Here is a 7,303-nt window from a genome sequence, read left to right as displayed (position 1 = left end):
GGGAGGCGGGAACTGAGGCCTGTTTCGGGGCGGCCGCCCAAGCCGCCGAGGTTTCGGGCCTGCTGACTGCGGGAGGCCAGGCGCAAAACACGTGCAAAACAGAGGACTAGAAAAGGGCAAGAGTCCAGGAGCACCTTGAAGACTAACAACAATGTTTTCTGTAGTAGAAAAGAGTAAGAGTCCAGGAGCACCTTGAAGACTAACAATATTTTCTGTAGTAGAAAAGGGCAAGAGTCCAGGAGCACCTTGAAGACTAACAATATTTTCTGTAGTAGAAAAGGGTAAGAGTCCAGGAGCACCTTGAAGACTAACAACAATATTTTCTGTAGTAGAAAAGGGTAAGAGTCCAGGAGCACCTTGAAGACTAACAATATTTTCTGTAGTAGAAAAGGGCAAGAGTCCAGGAGCACCTTGAAGACTAACAACAATGTTTTCTGTAGTAGAAAAGGGCAAGAGTCCAGGAGCACCTTGAAGACTAACAACAATGTTTTCTGTAGTAGAAAAGGGCAAGAGTCCAGAAGCACCTTGAAGACTAACAATATTTTCTGTAGTAGAAAAGGGTAAGAGTCCAGGAGCACCTTGAAGACTAACAACAATATTTTCTGTAGTAGAAAAGGGTAAGAGTCCAGGAGCACCGTGAAGACTAACAATATTTTCTGTAGTAGAAAAGGGCAAGAGTCCAGGAGCACCTTGAAGACTAACAACAATGTTTTCTGTAGTAGAAAAGGGCAAGAGTCCAGGAGCACCTTGAAGACTAACAACAATATTTTCTGTAGTAGAAAAGGGCAAGAGTCCAGGAGCACCTTGAAGACTAACAACAATGTTTTCTGTAGTAGAAAAGGGCAAGAGTCCAGAAGCACCTTGAAGACTAACAATATTTTCTGTAGTAGAAAAGGGTAAGAGTCCAGGAGCACCTTGAAGACTAACAACAATATTTTCTGTAGTAGAAAAGGGTAAGAGTCCAGGAGCACCTTGAAGACTAACAATATTTTCTGTAGTAGAAAAGGGCAAGAGTCCAGGAGCACCTTGAAGACTAACAACAATGTTTTCTGTAGTAGAAAAGGGCAAGAGTCCAGGAGCACCTTGAAGACTAACAACAATATTTTCTGTAGTAGAAAAGGGCAAGAGTCCAGGAGCACCTTGAAGACTAACAATATTTTCTGTAGTAGAAAAGGGTAAGAGTCCAGGAGCACCTTGAAGACTAACAATATTTTCTGTAGTAGAAAAGGGCAAGAGTCCAGGAGCACCTTGAAGACTAACAGTATTTTCTGTAGTAGAAAAGGGCAAGAGTCCAGGAGCACCTTGAAGACTAACAGTATTTTCTGTAGTAGAAAAGGGCAAGAGTCCAGGAGCACCTTGAAGACTAACAGTATTTTCTGTAGTAGAAAAGGGCAAGAGTCCAGGAGCACCTTGAAGACTAACAGTATTTTCTGTAGTAGAAAAGGGCAAGAGTCCAGGAGCACCTTGAAGACTAATATTTTCTGTAGTAGAAAAGGGCAAGAGTCCAGGAGCACCTTGAAGACTAACAACAATATTTTCTGTAGTAGAAAAGGGCAAGAGTCCAGGAGCACCTTGAAGACTAACAATATTTTCTGTAGTAGAAAAGGGCAAGAGTCCAGGAGCACCTTGAAGACTAACAAAATTTTCTGTAGTAGAAAAGAGTAAGAGTCCAGGAGCACCTTGAAGACTAACAATATTTTCTGTAGTAGAAAAGGGCAAGAGTCCAGGAGCACCTTGAAGACTAACAACAATATTTTCTGTAGTAGAAAAGGGCAAGAGTCCAGGAGCACCTTGAAGACTAACAATATTTTCTGTAGTAGAAAAGGGTAAGAGTCCAGGAGCACCTTGAAGACTAACAATATTTTCTGTAGTAGAAAAGGGCCAGAGTCCAGGAGCACCTTAAAGACGAACAAGAATATTTTCTGGCAGCGTGTGTGGGCTTTCGTGAGCCACAGCTCCCTTCTTCAGATACAGCTAGAATGTGAATCCATCTGTCTTTAAGTAGAGGAGAGTGAATTCAGACAAGCATTAGTATGTCCATGTGAATAGCAGCCGTGATGGGATTAGGGGTGGTCTGCAGAAGAGTCTGTGATGTCCAGGGGAGAGATGGGTGTGGAGAAATCGGCATTGGTCATGAGCCATGAATGCAAGGTCTTTATTCAGCCCAGGTCAATGCATTGACTTTAGTGTGAATATCAACTGTTATTGATAAAAGAGAAACTGCTGAATTACAGTCTTTTTCTCAAGTTGCCGTCAAGTTGCAGCTAACTTATGGCGACCCCCGTACGGTTTTCAAGGCAAGAGATGTTCAGAGGTGGTTTGCCATTGCTGCTTGTGCATAGCGACCCTAGTATTCCTTGGTGGTTTCCCATCCAAATACTGACCAGGGCTGACCCAACTTCCAAGATCTGATGGGATCATCCTAGCCTGGGCTATCCAGGTTAAGGGCACTTTTCTCATAATGGGGGTTACCGCACTTTGTATTCCCAGCGATGTATTAAGTTTGAAAATGTTATAAAAAACATCGCTTTAAAAGGGTTTTTGGATACCACGGCTTATAAATGGTTGGAAGACGTCTTCACAGCTAAAGGGGCCAAACAAAGTGCAAACAGTATTTTTTATAACGTTTTCAAACTCTTAATACATCGGTGAGAATACATAGAAAGTGCGAACAGTATTTTTTATAACATTTTCAAACTCTTAATACATTGCTGGGAATATAAGTGCGGTAACCCCCTATAATCTGCTAAATGTTGGGGTCAGATAGGGATCAGAGAGGCCTTTGTTCTATAGCTTTCAATACATGCAAGTTAAGAGTTTCTTGGCTATTATAAACTGATAAAGGGCTGCCATCTTTAACACAGCAGGCCAGCAACTGTGCAGTAACATAACCAAGCTCACCTGGGTTTGGCACCAGTAAATTCACACAGTAAATGCTAAAAAGAGCTTTGTTAGACAAAACTTAGGGAAAGATATTAAAACAAGACATACAGTTCGGTGATGGCAGGATGCAGATAAAAATGACAAAGCTGACTTGCTGACTATTGACTGAAGTCCTAACATGGCATAGTTGGTTCTTGAGGTGTAAAGTTCCCAGAGCTTAATTCAAGTGTTTTTCCAGCAGCAAGGAGGGGGAAGAGGAAGAAGGGATGACTGGCTACACTTATAGAAAAAGCTGGCCCTAACCTTCTGACCTCCACAACCTACCATGGGGCCGTCTTCATGGAACTTGCCAGGTAATGAGCCAACTGCCCCCCCTCCCAACCGCAATTCTCTGCTGAAACGCGTGATCCAATTAAGCCTGCCTGGGAACCTGTCCTTGAGAGAGGCTGCTATGGGGGAGTGCGTTCTGCACCTGCAAGAGTCAGAGAAGTAGTTCAGGCTGGAAAATTTCATCTAAGATGGATACTGTCTCGACAGCCCTTCTTTTATAAATGTAGTCTTGTTTAAATTTATCCGTGGAAACTTTTCTCACTTGTATCTGTAACAGCAGGCCATGAAAGCTTATGCTGGGATAAAATTTTGATAGGCTTTAAGGTGCCACAGGACTCTTACTTAGTGATATTATGTTTTTGATGCTTTTCATAGTGAATCACAATGTTAATTCAATAAAATAATCTCCCCCCCCCCACTGAATAGCAGCGTGGTGTGGTGGTTAAGAGCAGTGGTTTGGAGCGTTGGACTGTGATTTGGAGAACCAGGTTTGATTCCCCACTCCTCCACATGAGTGGCGGAGGCTAATCTGGTGAACTAGATTTGTTTCCCCACTCCTCCACATGAAGCTAGCTGGGTGACCTTGGGCTAGTCACACTCTCTCAGCCTCACCTACCTCACAGGGTGTCTGTTGTGGGGAAGGGAAGGTGATTGTAAGCTGGTTTGCGTCTCCCTTAAGTGGTAGAGAAAGTCAGCATATAAAAACCAATTCTTCTTCATTTGCTACACTGAGCAGCCCTGAGTAGTAAATTGATGCTGTTGTATGCTGTTTATGCATGTTTATTGTCCACAATGAAACAGATTCACCTTCTCACTTTGACTTCAGTGTATTAGCTCTGTATTACACAGTGTTGTTGTATTACTTGTATTGTCTTGTGCTAATGCATCCCTTTGCCAGTGGATGATATGCATGTTTACTCAGAAATCCCACTGTATTCAAGGAAGCTTGCTCCTAATAAATGTGTATAGGATTGTAGTCTGAATAGAATGTACTGGTGTAATGTTGCAAAATAGTGTCAGGTTTTGGAATCAGTGATAATTCACAGAATTAAAAGTTAGAAAGGGCCTAGAGACCAGCCAGTCCAAACCCCTGTACCATGCAGGATGACCCAAAACATCCCTCACAAATAACCGTCCAATCTCTGCTTAAAGACCTTCATGGAGGGAGAACCCACAACATCACTGGGCAACCAATTCCACCCCTGAACCGCCCTTATTGTTAAAAAGTGTTTCCTAATATCCCACGGACATCTTCACAAACCTAATTTAAACCTATTATTACGAGTCCTATCCTCCACTACCATCTGAAACAGCTCCCTACCCTCCTCTAAATGACAGCCCTTCAGATACTTAAAAGATTAATCGTATCCCTCCCAACCTATTCTTCTCCAGGCAGAACATTCCCAATTCCCTCAGCCTTTCTTCACTAGGTTTACAGTGCAATCCTATGCAGTTACTCCAGTCTAAACCCATTGAAATGAGCTCAGAGTAGCATACAGGGTTCTCCCCTCTTTTTGGTTATCCTCCCTGTGAAATATTCAGCTGAAGTCAATTGGACTGTGTAAGTTCATAAGAAAGGCCATGCTGGATCAGACCAAGGCCCATCAAGTCCAGCAGTCTGTTCACACAGTGGCCAACAAGGTACCTTTAGGAAGCCCACAAACAAGACAGCTGCAGCATTATCCTGCCTGTGTTCCACAGCACCTAATATATTCGGCATGCTCATCTGATCTTGGAGAGAAGTTATGCATCCTGACTCGTATCCCTTTTTACTAGTAGCCATGAATACCCCTCTCCTCCATGAACAGGTCCACTCCCCTCTTAAAGCCTTCCAAGCTTGCAGCCATCACCACATCCTGGGGCAGGGAGTTACACAATTTAACTATGCATTGTGTGAAGAAATACTTCCTTTTATCAGTTTTGAATCTCTCACCCTCCAGCTTCAGCAGATGACTCCGCGTTCTAGTATTATGAGAGAGGGAGAAAACTTCAGGCTGCCAGTGGTAGATACTTGTACAGAAAAAAACTGAATATAGCAAATAAGGAAAAGCAGAAAGTGTCTACTCCTATTTGCTTGCAGTGCTCATTTTTTTGTTGGCAGGGAGGTTTTAAAATGGAGGAGCATGCCTACATGTGACCACCTAGTTTGAGGTGGAGCAGTCCATTCTACAGCTTTATTCCCCTCTCCTGTGCACAGAAATCAGGCCTGGGAGAAAATCACATTGCCTTTGGTGGTCTTGCAGGCTTATGGTATCCATATAAACTCAGAAGCAAGTACCACTGTAACCAATAGTTCAGTTAATGACTAAAATCTAGTTCCATTGTTTTGAACTGACTGACTGCAACATACTGCCAGTGGAGTGGAGCTGGCTGAAAAAGACTTCCCTGCCTGCTCATTCCTATTCAGTCACCTGAAATTCTGTTTCAGTGGCTGTTACCGCACCAAGGTTTTTGAACGTTTTTGCGAAACATTTCATTCGTTTGTTCGCACCCAGATCCTCCCCGGATGGTGTTGGAAACATTTTGCAAATGTTTAATCGCCGTGTTTTGTCAATGGGCTCTCGGGAACAGTTTAGGGGGCAAAGCAGAAGTCACTTTTCACTCGGAAGTGCCATTCTGTCAGTGTAACGACAGTTACACTGTTGAAATAGCACCCTTGGATCGAACCCTATCGAACTTAGTCACAACTAGCTGGCTGAATTGGGCATGTTTTCTTCTGTAAGTAATGAATGAAGTGGACCCAATCACACAAATACCAATCAAATAAGTATTTCATATTTACGAAAATTAAATGCTTCAAAATGGTATACAAATACAACCAGCAACAGAGAGAGTTTTTCATACAAAATTTATTTCACACTTTTATACAAATATCCACAGGTAATCTCTAGCCATGACTTAACATTAGATGTTAGTAACAGTCAGTGTATAAGATGGATATATATATACACACCAGTGATGTGACTTGAAACATTTAACACCGCCTAGGTATTTGCTCTTCTTTATAAGCCACTAGAATCAACTTAAGTTGTCATGGAAATGAAACAGTGGTGTTTAAAAATTCTACCTTTTCAGTGTAAGTAGTGCAACCAAAAACACACAGGTGGAATTGAGAACTATGCTATCCACCAAACGTGCTGCTTTTAAGGCTTTTGTGCAGGCCCTACAAATGATAGGTGAGTTGGTAGCACTGTTTGACGGATAAGTCATAGAACAATCCTAAGCAGTTATACCATTTTAAGTTGATTGACTTTAATGGACTTAGAAGGATGTGGTTCTGTTTAGGATTGCATTGTCAGGCACCAGAATTGTTACTGAAACTTGGTAAGGGAAAGTTCATAATGTGGCTATACAGAGCTTAAAGCGTCTAGAATTTGGTTTTGCATAATATTTTGCATCGCTTTTATCCCTTCTCAGACAATAACACATACTAAAGATTTGCTTTTATTTCAAATACAGTAAATATCAGCACTCTTGTTTTTACTTACCTAGTACCAATATTTTAAAATGTAGCTTTTAAAAAATTGCAAATACCTCTGTTACAATCACATGTATGATCAAACACAAGTGTTCAGAACTATTTTAATTAATATTTCAGGATTAAAAACATTCAGTAGTCTTCCATTGGACCATTATAGATCCATAGTCCGGAGCTTGCGTTTTGTTCCAAGTGCTGTAACATTTTGCAGTAGTTGATCTTGCTCCAGATTCAGAGCTCGAAACTCTTCCCCCCACCTCACCCGCAAGAAGCACCTACCATATTTTCCATTAAGTTAGTCATATAAACATTCTAAACATAAAACCTCTGTAAGTATGCATTAGTGTATAAATTATTCAGAAGATACAATACTTCCATACTACATAATCAGAACTATGTAAAGAGCTTTCCAAGAATGTTTCGGTCGCTGAAATTCAAAGTATTGGCACATTTGGTGGGAAATGTTCGGTTTTCATCACTAAACTATAATATGCTATCGTTCACTAGTTTTAGGGTTCAGTTAAAAATCTTTGGCTTAACAGTGAGTCAAAGACAAAGATTTGTAGTAAAAATAAATATATAAGAATGACTTACAGTATGTACAAAAAGTAC

The sequence above is a fragment of the Euleptes europaea genome, chromosome 15, assembly GCF_029931775.1.
Source record: "Euleptes europaea isolate rEulEur1 chromosome 15, rEulEur1.hap1, whole genome shotgun sequence".
Lineage (NCBI taxonomy): Eukaryota > Metazoa > Chordata > Lepidosauria > Squamata > Sphaerodactylidae > Euleptes > Euleptes europaea.
Note: the sequence above shows the minus strand (reverse complement) of the source record.